Source organism: Manis javanica, chromosome 2 (genome assembly GCF_040802235.1).
Source record: "Manis javanica isolate MJ-LG chromosome 2, MJ_LKY, whole genome shotgun sequence".
NCBI classification, from domain to species: domain Eukaryota; kingdom Metazoa; phylum Chordata; class Mammalia; order Pholidota; family Manidae; genus Manis; species Manis javanica.
The window spans coordinates 118,531,652-118,544,532 of NC_133157.1; the positions used below are offsets into that span (position 1 = coordinate 118,531,652).

Sequence of the window (12,881 nt, forward strand, 5' to 3'; positions counted from 1 at the left end):
TCAATTACTGAGTATCATTTATATTAATAATCTTCCACTTAGTTCTAGAGTGCCAGCTCATACCGAAAGCAATTCTTAAAAAGTGCCTCTGTACCCATCATACTGATTCTTGCAGATTCCTTCTGTGGAAAAAGAACAAGTGTATCAGAATTGAGATTCTAATGGTTGGGTAATTACAGAGGAGAGTGGGTGTTCAGTTTGGATAGAAGAGAAAGGTTCCAAGAAAGATTCCCCAGGCAAAGGTCGAAACCCATTCCCAGCCCCTCAGTGGGAAGCTGGTAAATGGAGTTTTGATCATATGAGACAGCATGGTTTCATCCTGGGCACCTCTGTGAGGGTCCAGCTCTAATTTGAGCATTTATAGAGGTCATAGCCTTTGGAATTTATTATCTTAAAGAAGCAGTTATTTCAATAAGATTTTTGCCTTTGAGAAGTCATTACTGAGGCTGTGCTTCAGTTTCCTTCTGCATCAACAGAGGCACCTACCTTACAGGCATTTCCATCAGAGAGGAATGTTTGCATATAAAAGGATATGATGCACTGGAAGAAAGTTGGTGTGTTAAAAAGAGGAAGATGTTAGAGAGGTTATTTACTATATTTTCTTGCTTCAGAGGGTCATCACATTGGTGTGCTGTCAATGCATGGAGTCTTCTTACAAGGAGCTCGAGTAATACACTCAATGATTTAACTTACAAAGTTGAAAGGGCAAGGCAGGGGAAAACATCGTGAACACTGTAGGGTGGTGAAATCCACATTAAGGCAATACCAGTGGTGTGGAGAGAAAGATACATTTGTGAATGAATTTACTTGGGCTGTAGTTTATGTACAAATATGGCAGGGCAGAGTTTTTGGGGTTCAGAAAACAGGAATGAGTGCTGTTCTGGCCCTTGCTTGCTGTCCTGAATCTCTGCACCCCTCTGCTGGGCTCAGTTACAAGGTGCTGTTTGCTTCCCCCACGCCCTTTCAGCACTCTGCTTGCCCTGAGCCTCTTTGTTCAGCACTGGATGGGTGGATTAAAACTGGAATGAGAGGTAAGAAGACTGGGCTTATTATTCAATTTGGATTTAACAGTAATAAAGGTGACATTCTACTTTAAGTGTCAGCTACTTGCCGCTCATTTCCAATTTGGTAGAAATGAATTGAGGATGTGTGTGTGATTAATTCCTCTAAACCTCTGACAGAGAGGATGAGCATCTCTGGATAAAATAGGAGAAAATACAGGAAAAAATAACAGCAGAAAAAAATACTGTGAGAAGGCAGAGAATGAAACTGATAAAAAGAGTCTGTGAGCCAAACAAAGTGACATAGAAGACAAAGAAGAAGCAAACCTGCCATTTCTGGAGTTGCAAACAGATATGAACCTATTCTAAAAGACAGAAACTTTGAACATTCTAGAACACTGCATCTTAGGCCTGATCATCATTATAATTCAAACTCATTATGTAAAATTTACAATTCATTGTTTCCATCGTAAGCCCATGTCTCCTGCTGTATTTTTGTCTGGTTTCTGGGACCACAGTTTGTAACTAGCTCAGAATGGACAGGGTCTTTATGAGGTACCTGGAGTCCAAACGTGATACTCATATTACCTCATCTCACACCTGCCTTATCCCTCCTGTATATTCTACCAAAGTTTTCATCAAGAGATGGCAGAGACATTCCATTCCCTAAGCCTCCAGCAAAATGTAATCAAGTGGCTCCTGGGCTTCTCAGGTTTTACCCTGAGTCTTTCCCAGAACTTTTCAATTCTACTCAGCACAACAAAGCCCTCAACTGGCCAAATCCAACTTTGCTAGAAAACAATCCTGCAATTACCTGTTACCACTCAACCATGCTCTTTGGGTGGTGGTAATTGTGTGTGTGTGTGTGTGTGTGTGCAAGTATGCTCATCACACTACTTCTCCATCAAAAATGTATCTCTTGAGAAGGAAGGAAGACATGTCTACATCTTTTCTTGGAAAAGAAAAGGAATAGCTCAAACTGAGAAAGTAAAAATCCACCTGGCTGTTCATCAGGCTGGTATAGCTAGCTGCAAGATGAAGAGGAAATCCTTATTTCTCCCAAGGGCGCGCAATAGCTGTGAAGTGTCCCAACATCCATCTTTTTGGGGTGACTACTGCTTTCTTACTCCTTGGAAGATCTTGTTCTCTAAAGTCACAGAGTATCAGAAAATTTGATTTTTAAAATTATATCAGTAAGATGGAAACATCCTATTCTTAGTTGGGGGTTCTAACTCACTTTGACATGGAGAAACAGCCCTGATTTACGTCTCAGGAGCAAAGCTCCAGACAAGGCTTTTTTGAATATGGCATTCCACATTTATTCATGGAAACAAACCCCGGGTTTTGCCGTCCAAGTCTCATGTCGATTCCTTTACTCCCAACCCTGCTATCAAAACTTGGCCTTACTATTGCTCTATTGAGCAGTCTCAATTTTTACAATAAGTCATTAAGCCTGATTGTGGAACTATAATTTTTGTCCTTGATGGTCTTGGACTGATTGGATTGGACACAGTCTTCTATTCTTGTGTCAGTGAAAAACTCTTAATTATTATAGTTTAACAAAATGGTTATTTTTCATTGTTATCTAAAGGTTTTCCAATTTTTTGGTCTTTCGGCCCTCCTGTACACTCTTAAAAATCATTTGAGGGCACCAAAGAGATTTGTGTCTTATCTTTTGGTATTTACCATAATAGAATAAAAACTGAGATGCTTAAAAAATATATTTCTTTTAAAGTTAATTTTAAAACACTGGTAAATTCAGTACATGTTAACATAAATAATATTTTTATTAGATGTCTATAGTTTTCAAAACAATAGCAATCTAGAAGGAGAAAAAGTATTATTTATATTGTTGCAAATTCTCTGTCTGACATAACAAAACGTATGTGCTTCTGCATTCAATCTGTTGTGATATCACATATCACATAGCCACTGGAAAACTTCACTGTATACTTGTGAGAAAATGGAAATCATAAAAGGAGTGAAAAGAGAAGTCTTACTATTATTATGAAAACAATTTAGATGCTGTGAACGTCTTGACAGGGCTTCCGGGACCCCAGATGCTCCCCCCAACGACAGCCTGAGAACTGGTCTTAGCTATTCCAGTTTCTTTAGATTCTCAGATGAATTCTAGAATATTTTTTGTCTTATAATTGGGAAGTAGTACTTATGTATTTAAAATCTTTTCTTCTCACTTAAGGATATCCTTTTCTGTCTTATAATTGGGAAGTAGTACTTATGTATTGTAAATTGGTTATTGTTGGCCTATTTTAATTTGTATGTGGTTCCTTGGCTACTCTTTATTCTTATGTTAATATATTTGATATGATGTTTTTTAAAGAAACAGCTTATAATTTGGTGCCTGTTTACATAATGTTGGTATTGATACAGACATTCTCAAGATTCTGAGAAAAATACACTGTTCAATGTCTAGATTTTGAAGATATTTTACGTGAAAGGATCTAGAACATGCTAAATGCCTTTTTGGCCTCAATTAAAATGATTGTTGCTTTTCTTAAGACAGATGCATTGATTAGGACTAGATAACCTCTGGTCTTTTCTAAAAGTCCTTAGGTAACATCATGAATGCCAGACCCATTTAGATTATTAACAGAATCAAAGAACATTTTGATTATGGTTCTCACCTTCTGAAGCGGAGACCTAACTACAGTCATAATGTCCTTTGAGGCTGTTTAGGGGAATCTGGCCAGCGTGGACCCACCAGTGAGCCCTGTTAGGAGACTGGACAGGACTCCTAGGCAGGAAACCCACTACAGGGCTGGTGGTGAACAGGCATCCTCCTGAGGCCAAGGGTTCCTGCCTTGACTTCAGCCTGAGCCCCAACTTCCTTAAGCCGCCAAAGGGAACTGGATTCTGGGGCGTCTCATAGTCACCCCCCTCTCGGGGCTGAGACCGCTGCTGATTTTCGGGCTCGGGGTCTGCGGGCCAGGAAGTGATGTCCTCGAGGTCTGGGGGAGTTCTTGGGGAGGGGACACCGAGCAGTACAAGGAGGTGACTTTCTTCCAGGACACTGGGCCCGCCCGCAACGGCTGCAGGGATCCGGGGGCGCGCCAGAGTGGGCGCCAGGCCAGGGAGGGCGCCCGAGTCCCGGGACCCCGCCCAGGGCCCCGCAGGGACCGGGCTCGGCTAGCGCGGCCTCCCCTTGGCTCACGGGCTGAGGGAGGGACGCTCCCCTCTGCCTGGAGGGGGCGGACGGCAGGCGCGGTCCTCGGGACTCCCTGGGCCGGGTCGCCGCCGCCGGCTCCTCCCGCCCGCCGTCGGCCCGCCCCTGGGGGGCGGCCCCGTCCCACCCCGCTGGCCGCCCGGAGGGCAGTGAGCGGGCGCCCGCTTCCGGCGCAGGTAGGCTGCGGGCGGGCCGCGCCCGGGCTCCGAGAGTGCGAGGCCTCCGCGCGCAGCCGCCCCGAGACCGGCCGGGGACGGTGAACCGTGCGGGGACGGCGCCCCGGGCCCCGGCGGGCTCCCGGAGGACCTGTGGCCTGTGGCCTGCGCCGCTGCAGGTCCACCCAGGGGAGCCCGCTTCGGGGTGATTTCTGTAGGACCAGGTCGGTGGAGCTGGGGTCCCCGCAACTCCAGACGTATGCAAAGTTTTCTTTTTAAGGAGAAAGTTGAGACAAGAACGTTGTGGTCCCTGGGGAGACCGAGAAATCCTTCCAGAAACCATGTCATTTCAATTTGCTCACTGCCGGCGCTGTTCTGTTCGCCAGTAGTTTCTGCATGCATTTCGCTGTGATTTTTGTACAAGAAAATGTTTAATTTTTATCTTTTATAAGTCACTTATACAATTTTTCTATTTTGTAAGTAATTTGTTATTATTAAGATGGTAATTGGACGTAAGGTTTGAAATAGCCGTTATAATGGACACTAACATTAAAAAATACATGTATTTTTGAAAACCCAAAGAGTTCTTGTGGGTTTTGTTGTTTCTGCGGTTTTCTTGGTGATTGTAGGTTGTCTTAAAGCCTCCTAAGTTCATTTATAATTTACATTGACTCAGTAACTAACTTGAGAAGTGTTTTATGCCAGTACAGGAAATGAGGTGCTTTGTATTCCTTATTACTAAAACTGAGGAATACATTATAGTCCTGTCATCCTACCTAAGTTTCCAAGTTCAATTTCTAATTTCTTTCTCCAGGTTCTGGATGCCTCTCCCTGAAGCACTGTGACTTTTTTGTTGTGTGTTACTGGCCCAGGGTCGCAGCTGCAGCCTGGACACTTATTCTAAGTCCTGATGTCTGAGCATTATTATGCATTATTTTCAAGCCTTGGTAAAGGTATGTGATAAAGTTATCAAGTTTTCTGAATTTACTGCAGCCTAAGGGCCAAGGCTTGACAGGTAGTTGAGCGCGCATGTTATTTATGACATACTGATGTTTTTATTACATTATGAAAGATAATTGTTTTCCAATGGGAAAATTTAAAGATGTATAAGATTTCAAAGATAACTTGTTCTGTATGAATATATTGATGTGATATCTAGCATGTGAAAAATTACTCTCATTTGTCTTAGTCCTCTTTTTATTATTGGGAACCAAAAAGTGCAAAGTAAAAGATGCAGTTTGCTGATTTTTACACCAGCTTAGTGTATCATTTGCAGAGATTTTGGTCACATCACATAAGGGGATAACATTACCCTGTGCTTCCTTTACAACTATAACTTTACAGCCTGATTTTTTGTGCAACTATTCTTTGAAAAATAACTTTGCTCTGAAATCCAAAATATTTGAATACCCATTAGTTGCTACTAATAGTTTGAGAAATAAATATTTAAAAGCAAAAGTATATCTTAGATTCTATAAATGTTAATTACATAAAGTTTGATGGAAAATGTTTTATCATTTTAATAATTTCTCCAATGTTAGTGCTCTAAACTATTTCCAACTTTTTGTTTGTTTGTTTGTTTAATCTTTACAAACAAGGATTCCTGCATTAGTTTTTTTGCCTGGATTACATATAATTTGTAATTACGTGTAACTTGAAGGATTGTATCTAACAAGCTCCCTTTTCTTGCTAATAGAAAACAAACTCAGCTGTCCGTTAGAGGGCAAATAGAAGAATGGGGCAAATAGGCTTTCAAACTTAATTCACAGAGACCTCTTACCACTCTGGGGAGTCAGCAACTTCAAATTGGGAAGCAGTGCTCTTTTGAACTGAAATCATCTGTCATTAAACACCAAATTTCTACCATGGACTTTGACTTGGTTTGTTTCTTGACTGTACCATTTACCAGCACTATGACCTGAAAAACTCTCTTTGATCTCTTTGATCCTCAGTCTTTTCTTCTGAAAGTGAGGGCTACACGTAATGCCTTTCTGAGGGCTTCTATGAGCATTTAAGGTTACTGACATAATGCATGTGAAACTCTGGTACCTGTTCTATGATAAAGAGTCAGAAAGTGTTATTCATTTTTTTTGATGCCTAAAACCTCTCCATAAGGATAGGTCTATGTTTATTGGCTATTTCTTAACAAAGAACAACAACAAAAAATCATGTAGATGTCATAGGCTGATACTGATGAAGGCTGAATTTGGCCTTCAGATGTTTATTTGTGTCAGCTCAGTGCTTTAGAATTGTTTACAAATGTTTTAAACTTAGTAACTTTTGAATAAATTCCCAGAATTCTAGCTTCCCCTGAAAAACAAGAGGACTGGCAAGGCAGGGCTCGAAGCTGCTGGCAGCTGAAGCCAGGATGTGGTTGCCCACTTCGGGGGCGGCATACATGCTCCTCTTTGCCGCAGTACCTCCACTTGCTGCTTTTACGTCATTCAGACCTGCTGCGCTCATGTATTTCACCTCCTGTGCCCCTGCAGACCTTTCAGTTTGTGATTTCTGACTCAGACGATGTACCTTACTAATTTGAACAGGAGTTATGTGACCAAAACTATAACCTGACTTCCATCCTTCAAAAAGGAGGAAGGTAATCCTGTATGACAATTAATGAAGCATTTCTTCCTAAAACTCATTGGACACAATATCAACTCTGAGAATTAGTTCTGACATGCATTATTATTCCAGTTTACAGCTGTGGACATTGAAGCTTGTAGGTTTGTACTAAAGCTTAAAATTTCTGATAAAGATTTTTGAATTCTCATTAATACCACTTTTTAAGAATGGAGAAATTTTCTAGGAAATGATAGCCTTTCTTTTGGTTCTAGTATTTATTTTAAGCAAGTACTTTTATCTCCATAATTACAAAGTAAGAAAATGAGTGGTAGAAAATAGAATACATGTGTAAAAAGACAAAGTAGACCATTTTTCTCCTCTCTATAAAACATTTTTGAACAAATCAAAGGAAACAAAACATTGATTATGGCTCATTTAAAACACCATACATGTAACTAGACAAAGTCTATTTTAAACCATATTTTTTAGGTTAGGGTTTTAGGCTTGTGTTAGGGGTAAGCTGAAAAGGATATGTGTTTAGCTCATCTGGTCTGTAGTTACATTGCATCAGAGACTTCTTTGAGTCTGTGTTTTAGAGTTCTGTGGGAAAAGAGATAACCAGCACTTCTTTCGTAATTCATCCTGGTGTCTCCAGAAGGTGGTTTCATATAACAAACTCACTTTTTCACAAGCTTCTTTAAATCAGGAAGGCTTAATTTTATTATTTCATAATCAAACCAGGAAAGTAATTGATATAATACATTAAAATCAGGAATAGTTCATTTGTGGGTGTAGTAACTCTGTGTGATCCTGAGGTATGTGAGTATGTATGAAGGAAGTTCAAACAAGCCATGCAGAGTGGGAGAAGCCTCCGGGTAAAGATAACAGGAGGTCCTGCAGCAGAAAAGGGTTTTCAGTGTCCTAAGACCTATCAGAAGGCAGTTGAGGCTGAAGTCACTGTGAGTGGTAAAAAAGAATGGAGGATGAGTTTAGGGAGGTCAGAAAGGGCCAGCTTTGATTCAGGGTCTGCAGGACATAGTAAGAATGTGGATTCTGAAGAATATTTAACAGGAAAATAATTTGATCTGATTTCTGTGTTGAAATCATTCTGGCTGCTCTGTGCAGAGATTAGTTCTATAGTGAACCAGTTTGACATTTCAGGATGTCTCCCACATCACAGGCAGGCACTCCTTTTGAATCTAACATAAACTTATGTGATGCGGTTTGAACAGCTTGACAGAAGTGTGTGCCTAAAGGGAAGGATCTTCCAATAATGTTCTACAGTAAACAAATGATGAATGTTTTTAAAAGTGAGAATCACAGCATTAAAATATTTCTTGGTTTTGAGTAAAGCCATCTGTTACTTTCTCTGTGTGTTCTATATCAAGGGCAAATTGCATTTTCATTGAGAAATGGTATTCTCCATGTATTTTCAGAAAGTTTACAATTTGATTGACATTTGTGTTATATGAGAAAGGAAAATGTGCTCATGTTCATTTATGAGGCAGTAATCCATAAATTAAATTTCTAGCCCCTTTTCACTGATAAATTTGGTTATTATATATAAAATATTAAAAGATACTTGGAGAAAATGATTTTCTGCTGTTAATTTGTGTACTCTCCTTAGATATTATATGACTTAAGAATTGTTACCTTAGGTAACAGTTGATACCTTAGGAGGTACCTTAGGGACCTTAGGAGGTAAGAGTATGAAGGCCCATTAATGCAAACATATGAGAAAAATAATTTTCATTTTTGTTTTTTTCTTTTGCTAATATTACTTCTAAGAAATTGTCCATTTAATATCAGTTTTAAAGTTTATTGATACAAACTTATGTTATCTTTTTCATCTCTGCTGTAATTTGTCAGTCTCTTCATCCTTAATATTGCTCATCTCTACCTTTTCTCTTGTTCTTTTTTTATTTCTTGATTAGTCTTGACAGATATTTGTCTATTATAAAAAATTTTCTTTGAAGAGCTGTTGTATTAGTTCCCTATCATCTTTTTTCTCTATAATGTCTTCCTTTAATTTCTACTCTTACCTTCCTTTTTTCTCTACTCTTTGGTTTTATTCTGTAATTGTCTCATTTTTAGTGTTTCTTCCTTTCTAATACAAAATTTGAGGCTAATGTTTTCTAAATGTACTGCTTTAGCTGTATCCCATAAACTTTCATGAGTAGTATTCCCATTATTATTTAGGTCAAAGTCTATTTTAAAATTGTGAGTATATTTCCTCTTTGGCTCCTGAATTGCTTAGTAGTGCCTTTCAAAGTATCTAATTGCATGGGTTTTTAAAAAAATCTTGTAATTGACTTCTTACTTAATTATATTGCAGTCATATGTGCTTAGGAAAAATATTTATCCATTTGTAGATATAGGCTATCATGTGTATCCCAGGATATCCATTAAATTCTCCTCATTAATCATGTTGTTTAAATTTTACTTATCCTTAAGAACTTTTTTGTCCACTTGATCCAAAAATCACTGAGAAAGTGTTTTAAAATCTCCTTTCTAACATTGTGATTTTCTCTATTTTTTTTTGTATTTCTTTCAGTTCTTATTTTATGTATTTTGGGGCTCTGTTTTGAGCTTTTATATTTTCTTGCCAAATTAAATCTTTTGATTATTATATAGTGAACCTTTTTACCTCTAATAAATATTTTTGCCTTAAAGTATATTTTATCTGATGTTTATCTAGTGATACTCACTTTCTTTTGTTGAGTATTTATATATACCACTATTTTACTTTCATTCTATTACTGACTGTGTGAATCTCTTGCAAACAGCCTGTAGCTATTACTTTCTGTCTTTTCTCTAGTAAGTTTGGTCCATTTACAATAATTATGATTCCTGGTAAACTTATAATTATTTCTACTGAGTTTTCTCATACTTTCTATTTCTCCTGCTTTTCCTATGCTTCCTTTATTCTCCTTTTCTGAGTTTTTTGATTGACTGAGTTTGTTAACATCAGTTTTTCTCCTCTAATATTTTGGAAGCTATGCAGGTATTTTGAGGTTCTAGGGTTTAATATATATTTTCTTTGTCAATCTACCTAAAGACTGATCAATTTTGTTTCTCTCTCTGAAGAATCAACTCTTGGTTTTGTTGATTATTCCTTATTGTTTTTCTGTTCTGTATTTATCTCTGCTCCAATCTTTATTATTTCTTTCCTTTTGTTATCTTTGGGTTTAATATGTTCCTCTTATTCTGATTCTATTCTAGGATATAAAGTTAGGTCATGGGTTTGAGATTTTTCCTTCTAAAAATATCTTTATATTTATTTACTTATTTATTGGAATAAAGTTGATATACAATATTATATTGGTTTCAAATGTACAACATAGTGAATCAGAAATTATCTACATTACTAACTGCTCATCACAAGTGTAGTTACTCCCATTACCATACCAAGATTTTACAACATTATTGGTTATATTCTCTATATTTCCATTCCTATGACTAATTTATTTTATTTTATTTTTTGATCTATTTGTATCAGAGGGTTTTACTTATTTATTTTTCCCAGTATATTTTTATTGAAATATAGTTGGTATACAATATAATATTGGTTTCAGGTATACAGCATAGGGAGTAAACAATTATATACATTACTAAGTGCTTAACACAATAAATTAGTTACCATCTGTTAACATAAAGCTTTTACAACTATAAATTTGCCTCTTGGCACTGCTTTTGTTACATCCCATAAATTTTACTATGCTGTATTTTTGTTTGTTGCCAGATATGTTCTAATTTTCCTTGTGATTTCTTGTATGATGAATCAGTTGTTTAGTTGTATGCTGTTTAATATCCACATATTTGTGGATTTTCTACTGATGTAAGTCCTAAAGGAAGTGAGGGAGTAAGCTGCGTAGATACCTGGAGAAAAAGCAATCTAGGCAGAAGGAAGAGCCAGCTTGGGAGATAATCCCTGCTGTGTTTTAGAATGAGTATAAAGGTAGTTTGGTTATTTTAGTAAAAAAGAATTAAGTGCAGGTTTACAAAAGCAATCAGAATAATTTGCTGAGATAAATGTTAATATCCTGAAGTAAGATTCATTGTATTATGGTCTTTTTTCTATCACAAAATACCCCCAACAATTCAATATGTAATAAATTGATTCAAAGAGATGATTCTTCATTTTTAAAATATAGCTTTATAAGTACCTTTTCAGAATGGTAAATATATATATGAAAATACAGTAATATGCATGAAAAAGTTTTTTAGCTTACCTAATCATATAATTAAAAACAATTGTGTGTTTTAGTTTTATGAGGGACAGAATTACTTTTTATTCCATGAGTGCTAAAGGGCTAGAAAAAATGTGAACATTCATTGCTATGTAGAATGCAATTTACTGCAATCATGAAATAATCAGTTGTTTACTGACTGTGACATTTTACTTTATTCTTAAAGAATAAAGAACTATGTAGTGGAAAGAATAGTTTAGGAGTCAGAAGACTTTCTTCTCTTCTAATTCTTGAGGTTCTTTAATGTTTAATTCTGAGGAAGTCATTTTACATTTCATTTCATTTACTCATTGGGAGTTTTGTTTGTTTTAAATGAGATTTGACTAGGTGTATTCTCTTTCCAAACTGTCTGTGCTTTTGTCATTCTGTTATTATTGTTTTATAATGTGTTACAGTAATGCACTGCCTTAATTATATGTCGTACTGCAAACTTTTAAAGAGGAAATTGTATTTGGACAAACTCCTGTTCATGTTTAATGTTCAGCTCCAATGCTGCCTATTTTGTATATCTTTTCATGATCACTTAAGATTAGTTGTTTCTTCATCTGGGCTTCTATGGTACTTTCTACCTGTTTCCATTTCTCTTTCATAGTATATTACAGCTACATATTTATTTATCTATCCTTGAGTTGCCTATTTTGGAATTCTCACAACTTGAAAATACTTTTCATGTATTTGGTGTTTAGTCATTTTTTAACTGGATTCTCATGCCTGTATATTGAAAGGTCAGTAGTTAATACACCAGAAATTAAAATTGTGTTCAATAACATTGCCACTTGAAAGGTAACATTCTACATAATGAATGTTTCTCCTAGTTGAAAACTCCTATTTCAGGCATTTAACAAGATTTAATTTGGTCTTTTGGTCTAACTTTTACATTACAAGGATGGCATAAATGCTTATTTGCATGACTCAAGTAGACAGATGTAAGAAGTAGTTATCTTGTCATTGATTATGAAATCACTAAAGTGGATGATTACTACTGATTACCTCCTACTTGTCCCTTTGCATTTTGGATCAAAGGCACATATTTCATAAAGATTAAGTCTTCCAAGGACTATTCATAAGTGTGTTTTTACATAGGAATGTAATTTTTAGCAGGCATTCATAGCCATTTACTGCATGGTGTGCCTGTAAGTATGATGAATCAGAGTATGATCCTTATTTTGTTTAGATTTTCAAATTCCTTTCATCTACTCACCTAACCTAATCTTTATTTCTCCCCCTCATTTAAAAACAGTTTTTAAAGAACCATACTGATGCATCTATTCAACAGCTACATATTTAATATCTATTACTTGCCAGACACAGAGTTAGGCATTATTAGATTTGAAATTGAACAGATAGATAGATAAGGTCTCTGTTGGCAGAATTAAAAGGTAAACAAAGATTTGCCCATTTAGCCAGCATTTACTAATTGCATACCATGTGCTAGACATTGTTCTGGAAATTGTGGACACAGTAGTAAAAATAACAAAGTCTATATACCCTCTTGTAGCTTACATTCTAATGGAGAAATAAACTATGTGGGACAGGTTGGTCAGGAATGGCCTCCCCAAGAAAGTGATGTTTGTGCTAAGATCTGAAAGCTGCCATAGGACAAATGGAGACGACTAATTGAGGCCAAACAGTGGTTACCAAAGATAGATAACGAGAGCATATTCATGTTTGATGCACATTGGTTTGTAGTCTTCAAGATGAGAAGATTAAGGAATTTATCATTGATTTT

At 36.9% G+C, this 12,881-nt stretch overlaps 1 protein-coding gene across 10 annotated transcripts in view; it reads left to right on the forward strand.

Moving 5' to 3' along the window:
- Window positions 1-4,206: 4,206 nt before the first annotated feature.
- The window catches only part of LOC118970050 (myosin-IIIa-like), a 220,068-nt gene continuing 211,393 nt past the window's right edge, over window positions 4,207-12,881 (forward strand). For 2 of the 10 annotated variants that reach the window (XR_012128036.1, XR_012128035.1), the window contains exons 1-2: window positions 4,207-4,564; window positions 5,155-5,293. The gene's annotated coding sequence lies outside the window, so the exon portion shown is untranslated. The remainder of the gene's footprint in view (window positions 4,565-5,154; window positions 5,294-12,881) is intronic. The other 8 variants (XM_073229235.1, XM_073229234.1, XM_073229233.1 and 5 more) reach the window with 6 other exon arrangements.